The 18,366-nt window shown below is 34.8% G+C and overlaps 1 long non-coding RNA gene across 1 annotated transcript; it reads right to left on the reverse strand.

Annotated features, from left to right (window-relative positions):
• Positions 1–10,357: 10,357 nt before the first annotated feature.
• Positions 10,358–12,643, reverse strand: LOC131599318 (uncharacterized). The gene is made up of 4 exons (XR_009282703.1): positions 12,512–12,643; positions 12,069–12,396; positions 11,794–11,905; positions 10,358–10,561 (listed from the first exon to the last, which is right to left on the reverse strand). It is a non-coding gene; the product is annotated as an uncharacterized LOC131599318 (long non-coding RNA).
• Positions 12,644–18,366: the final 5,723 nt, after the last annotated feature.

The raw sequence follows: 18,366 nt of genomic DNA on the forward strand, positions 1-18,366 counted from the left end.
GGACCTCGAAAAATGCAAATGAGTATGAAATTTGTTTTAATGCATGATGTTGAATTTTTCTATGCATGATATATGAGCAATGCAATGCAATTGTTTGTTACAACTGAGGGAGGCTCTTTTGTGAGGCAAGATTAGGACTCTGATTCCTCAACACGGGAACTCTGCCCATTCTGCTTACGAAGAAGATGCTTGGACATACTTCTATTACACCGGTAACTGTATCAAAACGATGATCCTTTGAGAAGGGCTGATAAAACTGCTTGGGGATTGCTGAAGAAGATTGCCCCTGATTCACTAATTGTAGAAAGTTAACTGATCATTGCTTCAGCTGAACTGTACTGGGGATGAACTGATCATGGCTTCAGTTCTTGAAATGCATATTGGGATGGCTTGCCCCAGTACAAGTATTGAAATGATATTCTGATCAACAAATCTTGAATGAACAACAGGATCTTGAAATAACGTGCCCCTGATAGGATCACTGATCAAGTTTCTCGACTGTTTGAACTTCCTGAAAAATGAGTGCTTACTTGAAAATAAAATGTTCATTCAAGAATGGCAATTTTAATGCAATGCTCAAAGAATATTTTTGAAATCAAAATCATTTTTGGAAAGATGTTATTGATGTAAAGCAAATGGAATCACTGGTCAAAACATAAAGGTTGAGACGTTCAAAGTGAAAGATAAAGCAAAGGCATGATATCAAACAAATGATTGGAAAATCTCATGGGAGTCAGCTCACACAACCTTGTTGTAGTATGCTTTCAAACAAACCTTGCCTCAATTAGGTCTTTCATAGGTTGTAACGTGGCCTGGTTCATGGTTTAAGAAACAAAGGATATAAGGCTCAAAATTTGATTGTTCCCACCCCATCTTCGTGATGATCTCCAGTCCTAAAACTCAGTTAATTCAACTTATGCATTCAGGTCCCAAGAGGCTTCTGGAATTGCACCTTTGATAATGATGATAGTTCACAAGCAAAGAGAACTTTTGAGATGGCAGTCACTTCTTCCTTTTGGCAGTCACAACATTGTGTTGTTCAGGAATTTATTGACTTCTCTTTTTCATCTTTTCTTTTTATATATCCCTAACTTTTGCCTGAACTGTTTATTTTTGTACTTGCAGTCAGCGGGATGCCTTTATTTTTGCCTAAGTCGTTTTTGGTTTTGACTTAGCAGGCTTTTCTTTGTATATATATATTTTTTGATACATTTTTTTGAAAGATAGTGACTGCCTTGCTTAATGATTGATAAACTATCATTGGCTTTTAATTGGCATCTCCAACATTTCTTTGATGTATGCGGAGGAAAGCTTGCGATTGAAGCACTTGTTGAAAGGTGTACTGAATGATTCTCTTAAAATAGAATGCACAGCCAAATTAACTGAGAACTACCCTGCCCCAGGTTAAAAATGCGGGTTTTTTCATACAGAAAGAAACTCCAACTTCGAAGGCTCAGAGGGGTTGACAAGGGATTAACTTCCTTATTTCTCCAGTGTTTGGGAATTGAAACAATGCCTGTACATCATCAGCAAAGTTTTATTTGAAAGCATACAGTTCAACAACTTGGGTATTTCGTTGTCATCATCCTCCCTCCAATCTTTGCATAAAACACAAGTTTGATAGAGAAAGCAAATGGAAGAAAAAGTTTTGTAAAAGAATGTATAAACATAAACATAGTAGATGAATGAATTCAAAATATGCAATGCTCATTTCATTAAAATCACCATTCAGAAACAAACAAAGTCTAAAAGTAAACAGCACAATAAAGGAAATGCAAACAGTAAAGAAACAAGGCCCAGTGACTAATCAGTAACAAAGATGAGCTATCTCGTCTGAAACACTTAGCTTTAGGAATATCTGGCTTTGACTTATCTTCAGCCACTTTGATCTGGCAAAGGATTAGTGACGACATTAGGACCCATATCTTTGAAAGAAAGCATCTTTGATCTCACCAACTCTTGAACTATTTCCTTCAGAGGGAAACATCTTTCTAAATCATGGCCTGCTGCACCCTGATGGAAAGGACAATGAATGTTGATGTAGAGTCCTACGAAGCACTGATCGAGGAAAGAAAACAGGCGTTTCCTTCTCTACTTCAAAATATGAATTACATGACACAACAGATGATTGCCCTTGAGTTGGAGTAGAAACGGAAAAGGCTAAAGGAGTACCCACTTTCTTTGTAACAATCGGAGGAATGTTGCATTCTCTCTTCAACAAGACTTGCAGGATTTCCACAATCTGATCCATCTGGCTTTTCAACTGGCTAACCTCTGCTCTTAGCAACTCTTGGTCTTGTTGAAGTTCTTCCATACTCTTTAGATACATGCTTCTAGTTCAATGTGTCGAGGAATCAACTTGACAGTAGACAGACAAACTCTGAAGATGGAGACAGACGAGAATAAGTTTTCTGGACAACCTGGATGTACGTATGCAAATGATGCAATTTCTGTTTTTGTTTTTTATTTATTTGATTTTCAAAGAGTTCAAGTTATTAATTTGTAAACATCAAAACATGAAGGAAGTAAATCCTATATTTGATCAAAGCTTTGATCAAGTTATCATCAAGATCAATCATCCATTTTGGTGGATTAAGGTTTTCACCTCATCGACACCCAAGATCCATTGAGTTTGATGAAACTTATGATGTTTACAAAGAAAGACCTATGAGTTCCTTGGAAATCAAATGAATGCATGGATGCATGATTTATGCATCAATCACAATCAAGATCACACACGGTCACACAAACAGGGTTCAAAGGTTCGACGTCACGAGCATGGAGTCAAGGTTAAGAACCACCCACAAAGGTATGTACTATGGAATTTTGTACCTGCCGAACGGGTTCTACCAAGGTTCCCAGAGTTTTCAATCTTCTATCGGATATTACCGGCACACACAATTGCTCATGGGCGCCAATAATATGCCTAAAAAGACCTCGTCTGAGCGTAGTATCGCATGACAACAAGCTCAAATTGGTACTTGATCTTGTTTCTGCACTACATCCTAAAAAGGCTTAGATTGGTTAAAAAGGTTTTAGGCCATTCAGCTTCTACGGACACTCACTATTGAAAGTAATAGCGTTATCACGATGATTCGTAACAACCTCTACTACCTTCCATGAGGCCTCCACTGATTGGGGTTCCACCATATGATGCTCATGTTAAGGATTGCTCCTGACATGCAACTATTGGTCTTACCACCTCCTATCTCAAGTTACTCACCAAAGTTCGGGTTAGAACTTTATCTCATCACAGAGGAACCATCGAGCACCAAAAAGAAAAAAAAGAAAATAAACAAACAAAGCACACAACAATATATACATGTAAAAACACACAGATAAACAAAAATAGGCTTAACACACTTAAAACTGGATCCCCAGTGAAGTCGCCATTTTTTCTGTAGCGGGGAAAATCTGATATCGAAGCCATGGGATTGACTCGAATCAATATTCCGTTTTGAAATCGCCACCGCGCTTTATTTTTTCAAAGGAAAAGGGAAAAGAACGTAAAACCCAAAGTTTTGTTTTTTTAAAACAAATAAAGAGATCTCAGGTACGGGTGTTGATTATATGAGGGGAAGGTTTTAAGCACCCCTCATATCTGTGGTATTCCACAGGAACCTTTTTGAAAATCTGTGTGTGTGTGCTAAAAAAGAGAGTTTATTTTATTTTTAAAATAAGCTCGGCAAAGCGTTAAGCTTTGGGCCTACATACCTCCTCGGTGCAATGGAGAAGTCAGAGCTAATGTAGTTCCGCTTTTGGGAAAAAACATTTTAAAACGAATCAACACTTTGTTGTCGTTAGAGAGAAATACTCAGCCATTGATCTTGAGCATGAGAACAAACAAGTTCTTTGCATCGCAAATGAAAGAAGGGCTCCAACTCGGATAAAATCAACGAGTATGCCACTAGCTCTCTCACACGGAAAAGATCTCGTTATTATCAATCAATTTCAAAATCGTGGGGTATAACCACTCGTTTCGACAATTAACGGTGTCTAAACTTTTGAAGTAAAGCCACTAAGGGCGAAAGATATTTTTAAGAAAAAGGTTTTGAAAAGATTGCAAACATAAGAATATTTTGGAAAAAGGGAGAAGATTTTGAAAATTTAAGAATGGGAGGAGATGAAGAGGCTAACCTAATGCATAAAATAAAAGCTAAGGAAAGAAACGGTGTAACCGAATAAGAAGCCAACACTTGACATTAAGAGCCAAGGTAGTTTTCCCATCCTTTGGATTTATCAATACCAACACATTAACACTTGGGGATCCAGATGAACTTATTGTCTTAGCACCACTTTGTATTAAGCACATTAAAATTCTGACGAAAATCGGGCAGAGTAACGGCTGTTTTCGGGTAAAATCCTTATATCAATGCCTTGGAATTAACCATCAAGGGCTTTCAAGGAAATACCTGCACACATAAACATACAACAGAACAATGCCAGACAGACAGAACGATCACAGGATAGTAATAGAATGAGTCCAGAGGTACTAGGTCCATAAGTCCGAATCTCCAAAGTGCTAGGGATAGTAACCGATAGTCCAAAGAGAACCTTATGTATTTTTTAGATTTTGGTTATTTATTAGTGTTTTAGCGAAAAAAGTAAAGTATGGTCCAAGTGGACAAAAGAAAAAAATGCGGAAGCATAAACATATGTCCAAGTGGACAAAGAAAAAATGACGGAAGGTAAATATGATGAGATGATAAAGTAAAGCGATAAAGCAAGAAATATAAAGAGCGGTAATATAAAGAGCGGTATAGTAAAGGTGCGGAAATTAAAGTTAGTTGTTAAGTGTTAAAGATAACCATCTTGAAACTTGTCAAGTATGTTATCAAAGTTAGTAGGAAGATCTATGGTGAGTGAATGATGTACTCGGATTTAAATTCCATGGGGTTTATCAGAAGCTTGATAAAATCATAGCGACTACACGATAAAAACCTCCACAAGTCTTAAATCAACCGCATACAATTCTCTTCCATGTTTGATCTTTTTTTATTCGGGACACGAAATATTGCGCTATGTTAAGCAGATCGCCAAGTGATTTATGTAGAAATCACCCTACAACGAGGCCGGTCAAAACTTTATGTGCTAATGCATGCGAGAAGAACGATATGTAGATCGCCTTCCGAAAGCAATACCGCACGAAAAGAAAATAGGTGAGTGATCTAGTCTTCACCAAGAATCCATAAGAATTCTCAAGGCATTAAGACTTTCATCGACCAAAAGAAAAAAAAAGAGAAGGAGAAGATAAAATGCATAAAGATAATCAACTCACACTATCATTAATATCATTCATCTAATATTATGGATTTGGTTCTTTCAAACCTATCAACATCCTAGATCCAATGATATTAATGAAATGGAGGAATAAGAATAAAATTCACAAAAGATAATCAACTCACACTATCATTAATATCATTCATCTAATATTATGGATTAGGTCATTTCAAACCTATCAACATCCTAGATCCAATGATATTAATGAAGTGGAGGAAGTAGGAAGCCAAAACAAGCATAAAAAAGGCAAAAAAACACATTCTGCCAGCAGGAAATCGATTTACCTCTATAGGAAATCGATTTCCTGAGTGCAGAGTTCAAATTTTGAAAAAAAAATAAGGTGGAAATTGATTTCCTACAGAGGTAAATCGATTTCCTGCACGCAGCACTCAAAAAATCAGCATTAGGAGGCATAAAACTTGACTTAAGCAAACATACAAACACCTTATGATCACATATCCATTGGAGAACGAATTTTCCATCAATTCACCATCAAATAGGACCAATATAGCATCAAAGATGCATCACACACAAGCACAAAAGAATCACATTATGATAGATGAAAAAGGATGAAGAAAATTACCAAATCTTGAACAAAACTTAGATCTACTTCAAGAATCACCAACACAAATCTTGATCTCTCAACAATTGAAGAAAAAGAGTGAAATGGATGGTGGTTTAGCTCAAAGTTTGTGAGGTTCAAGATGTGACTCACAAACTTTATGAAAGAAAAAGAGCTTTGGTGAATTTGGTAAGGATGAGGAGAGAAATTGCAAGGGGTTTTTTGGCTCTCAAAGCTTGAGAAATGAGAGAGTAGAGGGCTCTATTTATAGAATTGGAGCAAGAGTAGTGGCAAATTGGTCTTTTTGTGTTTGGTGATTAACTTGTGTTTAATTGGTGATTAAAGTGGCAATTAAATGGTAAAAATGGTAAAATGAGGTTAAAGTGGGTTTAATGAATGAGTTAATTTTGATGAGGTGGAAAATTGATAAAATGATCAAATAAAAAGGTGCCAAAATGATGTCAAGCTTCCCTCCTTATATTTTTTTTGAATTTTGCGCACAGGAAATCGATTTCCCACAGGGGTAAATCGATTTCCATATTGAAAATTTCAAAAATTCCCTTTCTTGCACTTTTTGATTTTTGCCCGATCTTTCACCTGTAAAATATAAACAAAAGAGACAAAACATATATTTTTTGATTTTTGGTTAGTATAAACAAATAAAAAGGCTATAAATGCTCGATAATTCCCCTCAGAGATAATCACAGTATCAAAGATAAAGCTTCACAATGGTGCTCTTGATTGATGATTGAATGCAAATGATGTATGATCTTAGGGTCAAAAATTGGGGTATGACACCATGTTATGGTATAACTTGATGTATGTTTTCCTTATGACGATACGATGCTATTAAGATGATGATATGTAATTTAATTATGATGAGATAATGATGTCTTGTGATGAATTAACAATAAATATGCTTTTATTAAGAAGTTGAATTAACCGTGCAATGTTGTTACTTGACTTGTGTGCTATGATGTTGATGTTATTGTGATGATTTATGTATGTATGAAACATGCAATGAGGTATAATTAATATGATGTTTGATGTTAATATGATGATATATGTAAGTATTAAACATGTGATGAGGAATGGTTAATAAGATGAATTGATGTTGTTATGATGAGAGGATTATGATGGGATTTCTTGACGTAATGTTGTTATGACGATGTATGAATAAGCGATGTGGAAGACGTGGCCTGTGGTTGCATAGTTTTTGGATGTGTGTTGTGTTAATGCATAAGTTGTTATCATATGATAGAGTTGCATGCATTTTGTAGCGATGTGGCCTTTTATGGCAAATAGCGATGTGGTCTTTTATGGCAAAAAGGATGTGGCCTTATATGGCAAAAAGCGACGTGTTATGGTACCACATGCATTTAGTCAAAGAAGTCGGTCTCATTGCATTTTGTGATATTGTGGATGAACAAGATGTAAATTGTATGATCGTGAGATGTGATTGTTGCAACTGCGATGTGGATTGATGAGATGCATGAAGTATGAATATTATAATTATGTATACCATACTTTATCTGCTCATTATCATATTTTCGTTTATATTGTTATGATATCTCACCTATTCTGTTTGAATGTTACCTCTATGTGGGTAACACGCAGGTGACGAAGATTAGAGTTGCTTGAGGTATAGAGTGGCGCCTAGTATTATGTAGATTGAGTCGAGTCTTGCTCTGATACGTAACACCGGGGATAAACGCTTGTTTTATTATTATATTTTGAATTGTTTTTGAAATATTGTGAGAGCATTTTAGACTCTCTTTTATTTGTTGCGATGTTGGTTTTTAAGTTGTTAAAGATGATGACTGATACATTTTGAATTGTTTTTGTTGCATTAATAAAGTGTAGTTGAACACCATGATGATTGCGATGTCGATTCATCCGAATAAGTGTGTTATGTATCCATTTGTTAAATGTTTAATAAAATTGTTTGATGTTGAAGATGTAGCATCCTAATTCATGTTGATTGAAATTTTAGTTACTCTTATTTTCATTTAAATATCGATGGGGAAATTAGGTGTTACAATTGCCACCTAAAGAGAAAATCAAATGTTGGATACTTAAGTAGGATCCTTGCCACCCAATGAGGCGATCAATAATCTGATCCTTAAGTATGATCCTTTTCGTCTAATGAGGCGACTAATTAACTGGATCCTTAATGGCCAATGAGGTGATAAATCTTTGGATCCTTAAGCGGGATCCTTGCCTCCCATCGAGGCGATCAAATTGTTGGATCCTAAAGTAAGATCTTTGCCTCCCATTGAGGCGGTCAAATTGCTAGATCCTTAAGTGGGATCCTTGCAACCCAACAAGTTGATCAATTGTTATATTCTTGAGTGAGATCTTTGCCGCCTATTGAGGTTATTAAAACGCTGGATCCTTAAGTGGGATCCTTATGACCCAAAGAGGTGATCAAACGCCAGATACTTATGTGGGGTCCTTGTTGCCCATTGAGGAAATCAAATGGCTAGATCCTTAAGTGGCATCCTTGTCACCCAATGAGGCGATAAAAAAATATGGATCCTTAAGTAGAATCCTTGCCGCCCATTGAGGCGATTAAATCGTGGGATCCTTGTCGCCCATTAAAGCGATCATATTCGTTGGATCCTTAAAATGGTTTCCTCGCAGCCTATAGAGGTAATCATGACAAGAAACACCCTTAGGAAAATGTTAAAAACAAACAGATGTCTAAACCCTGAAATGCTTCTATGAAAAGAGAAATGGAAAAGGAAAATAAAAGGGTTTTGCAAAATAATAAAGGGAATCCCAAAGACAAGTGGCTATACGTTCACCTAATAAGGGAACTGCCACAAGAAATGGGAAAGTCTCAACACTTGGAAGACACGTGTAAGAACTAAAACAAAATGTTTTTCCCATGAAGTTGCATATTGAGGTGCATTAAATGCCACCATTCCTTTTTACCACTTAACCACTTAAGATTTCATAAGTGATTGACGTTTTGACGAATCAGAAACTCATCTAAAAGTAGGCATGTTCTTTCATAGTCCATTCACCCTTTTAATAAATGCCTTTAGCTGAAGGACTCACCCCTATTTGAGGGTCTCTCCCTTTAAATATTGGTGCCTTCAATCGATGGACTTGCCCCAGTTGAGGGGATTACTCTTGAGCATGGTCGCCTCGACTAAAGAAATCACTGATATGGAGAGGCGCGCGCTTTAAGTACAAAAGGAGTTTAAAAATATTTTGTCCGTAGAAAAGCTCTCATGCTGGAGGGATTATGAAGTGTTATATTTGTGGAAGTCCTAAACAAGGGAACCCTCGCCCTGGAATCATGTTGTAACACCCCTTTTATACCCCAAAATAAATAAGCATATAATCAGAGAATAAGCATGCATATAATTCAAAAGGGCGTCACATCGATGTTTTCAAAAAACTAAAAGCTTTTAAAAACCGACAGTATTTATCCACAATATACAATACACCTGGTCATTCCAAATAACACCTAAACATTTAATTACAATTCATGCAGAATATGCATTCACAGCGGAAAGTACTAAAAATACTCATGTATTTCATAAAATGATTCATGTCCCATACCATGATCATATCTCAATAAGTATCTCAACATAAAATAAACCATAATCATAATATTTGGCTTAAAAGCCTCCCGAACAACAAGTAAACAACAAACAGATTCACGAGTCATAACATAATACATAAACAAATATAACATGAGTTCAACACGCCTAGTCTACCCACACTAGTACAAAAATGTTAATTTACACCCGTTTTTTATTAAATTTACACCCATTATTTTTAATAAAAATCGGGTGTATATCCACAGGGTGAGAAATGTCTAACGAATTTACACCCGTTATTTTTAATAAAAATCGGGTGTAATTGGGCGTAATTACGTTTTTAATTACACCCTGTTTTAATACAAATTGGGTGTAATTGAGCGTAATTACGTTTTTAATTACACCCTGTTTTAATAAAAATCGGGTGTAAATGGGCTTAATTACGTTTTAATTACACCCTGTTTTAATAAAAATCGGGTGTAATTGAGCGTAATTACGTTTTTAATTACACTCTGTTTTAATAAAAATTGGGTGTAATTGAGCGTAATTACATCCTGTTTTAATAAAAATCGGGTGTAAATGGACTTAATTACGTTTTAATTACACGTTTTATTAAAAATCGGGTGTAAATGGACTTAATTACGTTTTAATTACACCCTATTTTAATAAAAATCGGGTGTAATTGAGCTTAATTATGTTTTAATTACACCCTATTTAATAAATATCGGGTGTAAATATGTTCTTAATTACCCCTTATTTTAGTAAAAATCGGGTGTAAATACGTCATTTATGAATGAACAATTATATCTATTTACACCCTATTTCATAAACACCATTTAGTTATATTTTATTTTCAATCATAATATTGTAAATACTATAAAATCATACACATAAATATCATATTTTAACTAAGTCAAAATATTTTTAATATTAACCAAAAAGTATACAAAATCATGTACAGTCATAATATTTCAAGTATTATAAAATCATACACATAAAAATTATATTTTAACTAAGTCATAACACTTTCTTCATATATAATTTTACGCCTTGCTTGACGGTTAGCTTCGGTGTTCTCTAATTCAATTGAATCCAACCGCTTTCCACATGTAGCATTGGATTTATCCATGGCCAAAATACCACGTCCTGGCGAAGCAATTGTTTTCTGTATGCAAAAAAACAAGACACAAGAAATTATTACAAGAGCCACATGTATCAATGGTAACCATACCGAGCCGTTGATAGTGCCCCTCCGAGAATATGACAAAAATGCCCGTTCAAGAAACACAGAACGAGGACTATCAAAATCACTAGTTGTCTTAGAAGACCTATTCCTTGAGTGAGCTACAGTATGAGTATCTACACAACAATGTTAAACCCATTAATTTATTATCGTATCCTCTTTCTCATAGAGATAACTTAGTTATATAAACTAAAAACAAAATCCAAAATTCTACATTTCTTAAACAAATAAACCTCGTACACGATTCACCAGCTGCGGTGTTTCGACCGACAACAAATTCTACATTTCTTAAACAAATAAACCTCGTACACGATTCACCAGCTGCGGTGTTTCGACCGACAACAGTAAACGACATAGCAACTCTCATCAAGCTGTCGTTCAACAGAGCCATGGAGATCATCACTACCAACAGAGTTATTCCACGCGGGGACAAGCCATGGCACGTGACAGTGTTGTTGTGGACATGAAAGGGTTAAGAGAAAGAGAAGATGGTGAAGTGGTTAAGAATAATATTAAAATGAAAAATGGTAATGAGGGGATTAAGGTTTTTGGAGATGCTAAGGTTGGATACTATGTTGATGTTGGTGGGGAACAACTGTGGATTGATGTTTTATATGAAACACTTGAATATGGACTTGCACCTGTTTCTTGGACAGATTATCTTTACTTGACTGTTGGAGGAACACTCTCTACTCTAATGCTGAAATTAGTGGACAAACCTTTCGTTATGGACCTCAAATTACTGTTCATCAATTGGATGTTCGCTCTGAAACCCTATTACCTTAAATGGTCCGAATTGACATTTATAAACTTAAGAAAAAGACATTTTTAAGAAAAAAAAAAGCTGAGGAATTTCGCTCTGAAACCCTATTAGGGTCTGCGACAGTGGTTTGGACTGGAGCCTCAATTAGAGGCCACTGTAACCGCTATTGTTGATATTTCTTCATCCGTGAAAGAATGTAAAGAATGGAATTACAAAGTATGTCAGAGCTGTGTTCTTTTTATTTTACTAGCTCTGTTTTTCACTTTCTTCATCTAAAAGTATGAAATAATGTGTTAATATTTCTAAGTATTCCTAACTCATGAGCCATTACCAGAAAACAAGTTATTTCTAGCAGTAACCATTTCAGAAAAACCCATAATAATAAACATACCAGAAGTTCCAGATTTAGCTATGGTCCCCAAATTCTTTATCAAATCCTCCTTTGTCATACCAATACCTCTGTCTCTAATAGATAGAATTTTCTTTTCCTTATCTAACTTAATCTGTTGCAGTACATAATACAATTTAGTTTCACTAAATAAACTACAAAAACAGCACTAAAACATATTTCACAAATCGCCGTCATAATTTACAAAGAAATAAACTATAGAGAAATAATTACTAAAATAGATAGAAGCTTATAAATAAATATTTAGCTAAACTAACCTGGATTTCAAGCTTGGCGTTGTCACCTTCACCCAAAATCTCTCTAACAGTTAGAGAAAGGAACTTAATCTTGTCCAATGCCTAAAACACACAACTCATTTCCCATCAATACAAAGTTCATTTTCAGTATACAAAATCAAAATGCAACAATTTTCCAATTCTAAATAAGCTTACATCAGAAGCATTTGAAATAAGCTCCCTAAGGAAGATATCTTTGTTACTGTAAAGCGAATTGATGAGAATATCCATAAGTCGCGAAACTTCGGCTTGAAACTCAAACTTCTCCGCGTTGTTTCGTAGCGATCTCTTCGAGATCGACTCCGCTTCTCTTCATTCAACAAATTCAAACACCAAAATCACAAATCTATACATAGAAACAAAGATCGAACTTCTGGTATGTTTATTATAATGTGTTAATATTGGAGACTGTTGTGGCGCTTTACCAGTAAGCATTTCCAAAAGGAGGACACCGAAACTGTACACGTCTGATTTATGAGTGTGTTTCCGAGTTTCGATTACCTCGGGAGCACGGTACCCTGAGGTTCTGGAAGGGGTCGCAGGAACATTCATGATTGGCAGCGTCAAGCTTCTCTTTAATTTCCTTATTTTCTTCATTCAAATAGACGATAGTATCTTGTGCTTCATGCAATGCACCCTGTAACTCATTAATCAATCTACTCATTCTATTATTTTCTTCTAGAGTTTCATCCTGAACTTTCTTGGTCTCAAATAAATCCTGTTCCAAGGCCATCATATCAAGCTTCATAGTTTCAACTTCAAACTGAGACTCCATGGATGAAAATGGTTCATCCAGTTTCTCCACGGACAATGCTGATAGCTCTAACTCCACTTCTTTAGTCTCTAGCTCACGAATCAAAGAAAATTGCTTTGAATTGGAGATATTCAGTTCCTCCCTTAAGGTGAAAACTTCTTTTCGTAAATCTTCCATCTCCTTGAACTTCAAATCAAGATCGCAAGCATGCTCTTTTAGATAGTTCACTTCCGTGTTTTTTTGTACTGAGTTGATCCCGAAGATAATCTGTATAAAATAAAAAATAAATCATGCCAATTAAAGAGCACCAAAACCTCAAAATTAAATATGGGAATCAAATAGTTATTACAAAAGTATTCAGGGCAAAATGACAACCAAGACGGAAACAAAAATTACTCTCCAAAGGCAATCATTGGTCAAAATTGGTTTACGAATGAAAGTTCATCAATACAATAAATTTATCCACACAACTGCATGTATGCCATGAAAAAGCACTATAAAGTTAGATTCTTGATAATTTGTTAATTGCAAACATGAGTGAAGTTATAAAGCTTAAGCTGAATATATCAATTTCATATTGAAAGGAACTCCATTCATTTCTAGGATTGGATTTTTAAAGTCTGTACATACTTCTGTCCAAAATATTCTGACTTCCTTCATTTCAGATCTAATTACCTTCGATTTCGAGAGAAGTTTGCCACAACTTTCTTAATAGATGTTTCCTTTGCGCCGGTTGAAGTTTACAACCAGTGCAATACATGAGATCCTAAACCTTTACACCCTATCAAATTCAAAACACTCATGTGTAAAGAGAGATACTACATGATGAATACAATTTTCCTTTATACATAATCAACAAATGAAAGCCCGTACAGAACTAGCATTCAAAATGAGGTATATATAAACATTTTCAGGCAAATTTCCAAGACTAGTCGGAATTGAACCACTAAAATGATTATGAGACAAATCAAGATTTCCTTGCAAACTCGACAATTTTCCAATGTCACTAGGAATCAAACCATGAAAATCATTGAAAGAAAGATCAAGCTTTTCAAGAGAAGACAAACCAGCACCAAATCCATTAGGAAAAAAGCCAGTAAAATTGTTCCTACTCAAAACAAGAGCTTTAAGTCTCTTACATTCAAGAACTGAATCAGGAAATGACCCGTTAAAGAAATTCTGAGACAAATCAAGAGTTTGAAGGTACTTAAGATTCTGAATCTCATTTGGAACAGACCCGGAAAAGGAATTTCCATAAAGCACCAAACATAAGGTACAAATTTTCGCCACTCGACCATGTTTATTTTGCCATCTTGGTTCAGGTCAGCGTCCATGAAAGTCTGGCCATGAAAATTATAATGGTGAAATGGCGCACAAATTTTACAGCCAATGGAAATCTATGGCAATTATAATTGTTACAATTAACTAGTTCATATAGTATAGTAGAGCCTAACTTGATAAAACATAAATAACAGTTTAATAAATGCATCTAAAAAACATACCAAATTGGTGAGTTGAGAGCGGTGGGTCAAGCGTCGACCGGCAGTCAGTGAGGGTAATAATCCCATACTTCTTACAACTATTCTTGTTACCATGTGCTGCCATTAATCCTGCTGCTGTTATTGCTCCACACACCGATAGGGAGGTTAGCGAAAATCCCGAGCCAACGGTTGTATGCTGGAGATGAGAAGCGAGATTGTGGCTGAGCTCATGGATTGCCAAGAACAGATTATGGTTGAGAAATGAACCGAAAAAATAAGCTACTAGAAGTATCTTCAGCCATCCTGCATCCTTAAGTACAATAGCAGTACCAAGCTGAAGTAAAACAACAATACTAATCTGCAAAAAAAACAAAACAATTCCAAAGATCATCAACATGCAACCTATCATATTCAATCCAGACAAAATACGTTTCAAATCTCTACCACAAACTAATATCATCTGCATTTACAGTTTACAGAATCTCCAACTGTAGAACCAATTCAAAGTTGTTAACTTAGTTTTTTGTGGTCCCTATAATCACATGTCAACTTGAATTTTAATATCTTTAGCAGCTTTTCATAATAAGGGTGTGTGTTCTCTTAAGAATTTAAGACAGATCCCACATCTTTATGTCTCTTTTAAAATATGGATTTCACAATCAACATCAAATTCGACACTAACATGAATAATCAATGTACCTCAACTAAAACTGTTACATAGACTAGACACATTGAATATTCAATAAACCTAAAATAATTGAATACAACCACATGTGTCGTGTCGGTGTCTAACATCAACGTGTAATAATTCAAAATACTAGAAGCAAGTAAATGCAACCGACACGAGAGCCTAAGAGACGCTTGGTGTCAGACACCTAGATGCCTTCAACTTAAAATGTCAACTAAGAACCAATTCTTAATAATAATATAAAATAAGTGATCTTGCCTATAAAATACAAACATCAGAAACAACACTGATCACTGTCATAATTGGCCATCATGAATGATATCTTCCTGGTGTGAGTTAAACACAATGACTAAATATCATGAATTCATTCGACTATTTTAAAAAGTTTTATAACATCAACAAATCAGAATAAATATCTATGAAACACATACACATAATACTAATGATAAAGAGGAATTACGAATTGGCACCTCAAAATCGAGGATGGAATCGAGATCGATACCAGATTTTACATTTTTTAAGCTTTACACTATAAGTTGTGTCAATCCAGTTGTCTACTGTTAGTTACAGGTTGTTATGTGTTAGAAACTCAGCCAAAACACTCACCTTAAAATGTGATGCTAAAGATGCAGGGGTTGGTTGAAAGAAGAAGGAGATTTAATCAATACAATTTGTTTGGACCTATACAATGAATTTGCATCATTTCAAACAAAATTACACATAGCAATAGGAACTAGTTTCTGAGTATAAAACCCTAATTCTTCAGCTACCAATGTCGCTCAAAGTATAAAACCCTAATTCTTCCTTACCAATGTCGTCACGAAATGGTTTCCTCTCAGCTTCGTTGTCGTCACTGCGAAATGGTTTCTCTCAGCTTCGTCGTCACTGCGATAGTTTCCTCTCAGCTTCGTTGTCGTAACTGTTTCGGTGAAGTGAGAGTGAGCGAAGAGAGCTTCGTTTTTCAGTGAGCGAATGGTGTCGTCACAGCAAGTTGAAGGGTATCGTTTGACAAAATGGGGTTTAGAGAAAGGATTTCGTGAAGCCCAAAATCAAACTTCGCACAAACCCAAAATCAAACTTCGCACAAACCCAAAATCAACCTCTTTTTCCAATCAAACTTCGATGAAACCTCAAATCACCATTGCCATTCATTGCCTGAAGTAGCGCGCTAAAGAACAGAGTTAGATTGAAAAATGGGTTTCTTGAAAGAGTTCAAAATACGTTTCGTGAAATAAGTTGATTGCAATTACTGTTTGAATAGGAAATAGAGAAAGTATTTTATTATGTTAATAAATTTAAAGTATTATGTTTAAAGTATAATGTTTCACCTATTAAAATTTAAAATAAAAAAAAAACAATAACATATTAATTTACACTCGTTTTTTGTTTAAAAGGAGTAATTGAACTTTGATTATAATAATATTTTTAATTTAAACCCGTTTTTAGAATATAGGGTGTATATTGTCACCTCATAATATTTAAAATGACATGTTATTTACAAAATTGCCACTATATTTCTAATTTACACCCGTTTTTAGTATAATGGGTGTAAATTTTAAAATTGTATTAATCTATTTGTACTAGTGCCAGTGTTACATGACCAGAGCATCGACTCACTACCTAATCTCCAACAAACACAAAAGAAACTCCAGTTAAGTCTCGCAAGAGCTACTAAACGCCAGAACCTGCATGTCGCCAAACGAGGGCAACATTAAAACAGAAGGGTGAGAATACGAATCATTATGAAGAAAGTATAATAAGATACAATGATTCAATCAACAGTTATAGGAATTCATCACACTTATATAACCATGTAAATAATATTAACCAACATTTATTTCACATGTTACAAGCATACATCAAAACTCAAGGAGTATAATATTAAATTCCAATACTATATTCCCAAATAATACACATAATTATAATTATCATATAATCATATATTTTACCAAGTCATGTGTCCAAACATCACCAAATCCAATTATCACATCTCATGTACACATAACAATCACATAAATGCATATACTCAAACATCACATAACCTCAATGTGACTCAATGCAAAACATGTGACTCAATGCATGTGGTACCCAATGTGGACCCAAAGTTCTACCGCTTCTGATTCATATAGAATCTAGCCACGCTTCAGATCCGGACAAGATCGAAGCCACCAAATGTAAACATATAGTTTACCGCTTTCCGAATTCACTCTAGAATCCAAGCCGCTTCCGATCCGGACAAGATCAAAGTCACTACGCATGTTTCCAATTAAGGATCAATGTAATCTACGTCTATTTCCATTCAAGGATCACCGTCTAATACCATGTGAACCCACAGTTTCACCGCTTCCATAATAAAGCTGACTATGCCATGAATGAATGTACAATTACCAACCAATTATGCAATTAAGATCATCTCTATTATCTTAACATTCCGCATATCACAATAATTCAACTCGATGAATTATCCACTAATTGTACACAACATTCACAACACATACATGCCATTCACATATAAAAGGCCAATTAATCAATTATGATTCACAAAATCCAATTAACACTAGTATCCATACTATCTCATGTCAATTCACATTTACCACATATATATGAATATACACATTATTAAAACAACAACATTGGCATAACAATATATTATTCTCAACATAAATATTCGAGCCAAAAACACAATTACGAACAAACTCTCAAAATACCGTAATTTACCGATAAACCGAATAAGTTATCCAAGTCCAAACATAATCTGATTAAATAGACTCATCGCAATTAATTCTATTATTTGTTTAACCAATTAATATCAAACTATATTAATTTAATTCACTTCTATTTCTATCCCATTTCCATTTTCTAGCATTCTATTGCTCAAGACTATTTTTATTGAAAAGAATATCGCGCTAGCTTTCTAACGCTTCGAATGGAGACTCAAACGGAGTTACGGTTCAAAAGATATGAATTGTTAAAGTTTCAACGAAAAAGCAAACATCGACATCATACACTAACAACTCTAAACATGTCAAAATTACGCAAAACAAATAAAAGTATGACTCTTAATAACTCAAAACAATTCTGACAATTTATTTTCAACTCCAATAACTCTATTGACAATTCTATTGACAATTTTATTAAATTGTTATAATTTATTTATAAAGAATATTTAAATAAAATACAATTTCGTTCGATTCGTAAAAATCACAATTTCAATAAAATAACATCACCACATTAATCTACTAATTAAACTTAGCTACCACGTAAATTTTCATTAAATTCCGAACAACTAATTATACCGTTTAATTCAGTTATTTCGATCAAACGGGACTGTTTTATAGTTCATTGTGTTCTATAATT

The sequence above is a fragment of the Vicia villosa genome, linkage group LG4, assembly GCF_029867415.1.
Source record: "Vicia villosa cultivar HV-30 ecotype Madison, WI linkage group LG4, Vvil1.0, whole genome shotgun sequence".
NCBI lineage: Eukaryota > Viridiplantae > Streptophyta > Magnoliopsida > Fabales > Fabaceae > Vicia > Vicia villosa.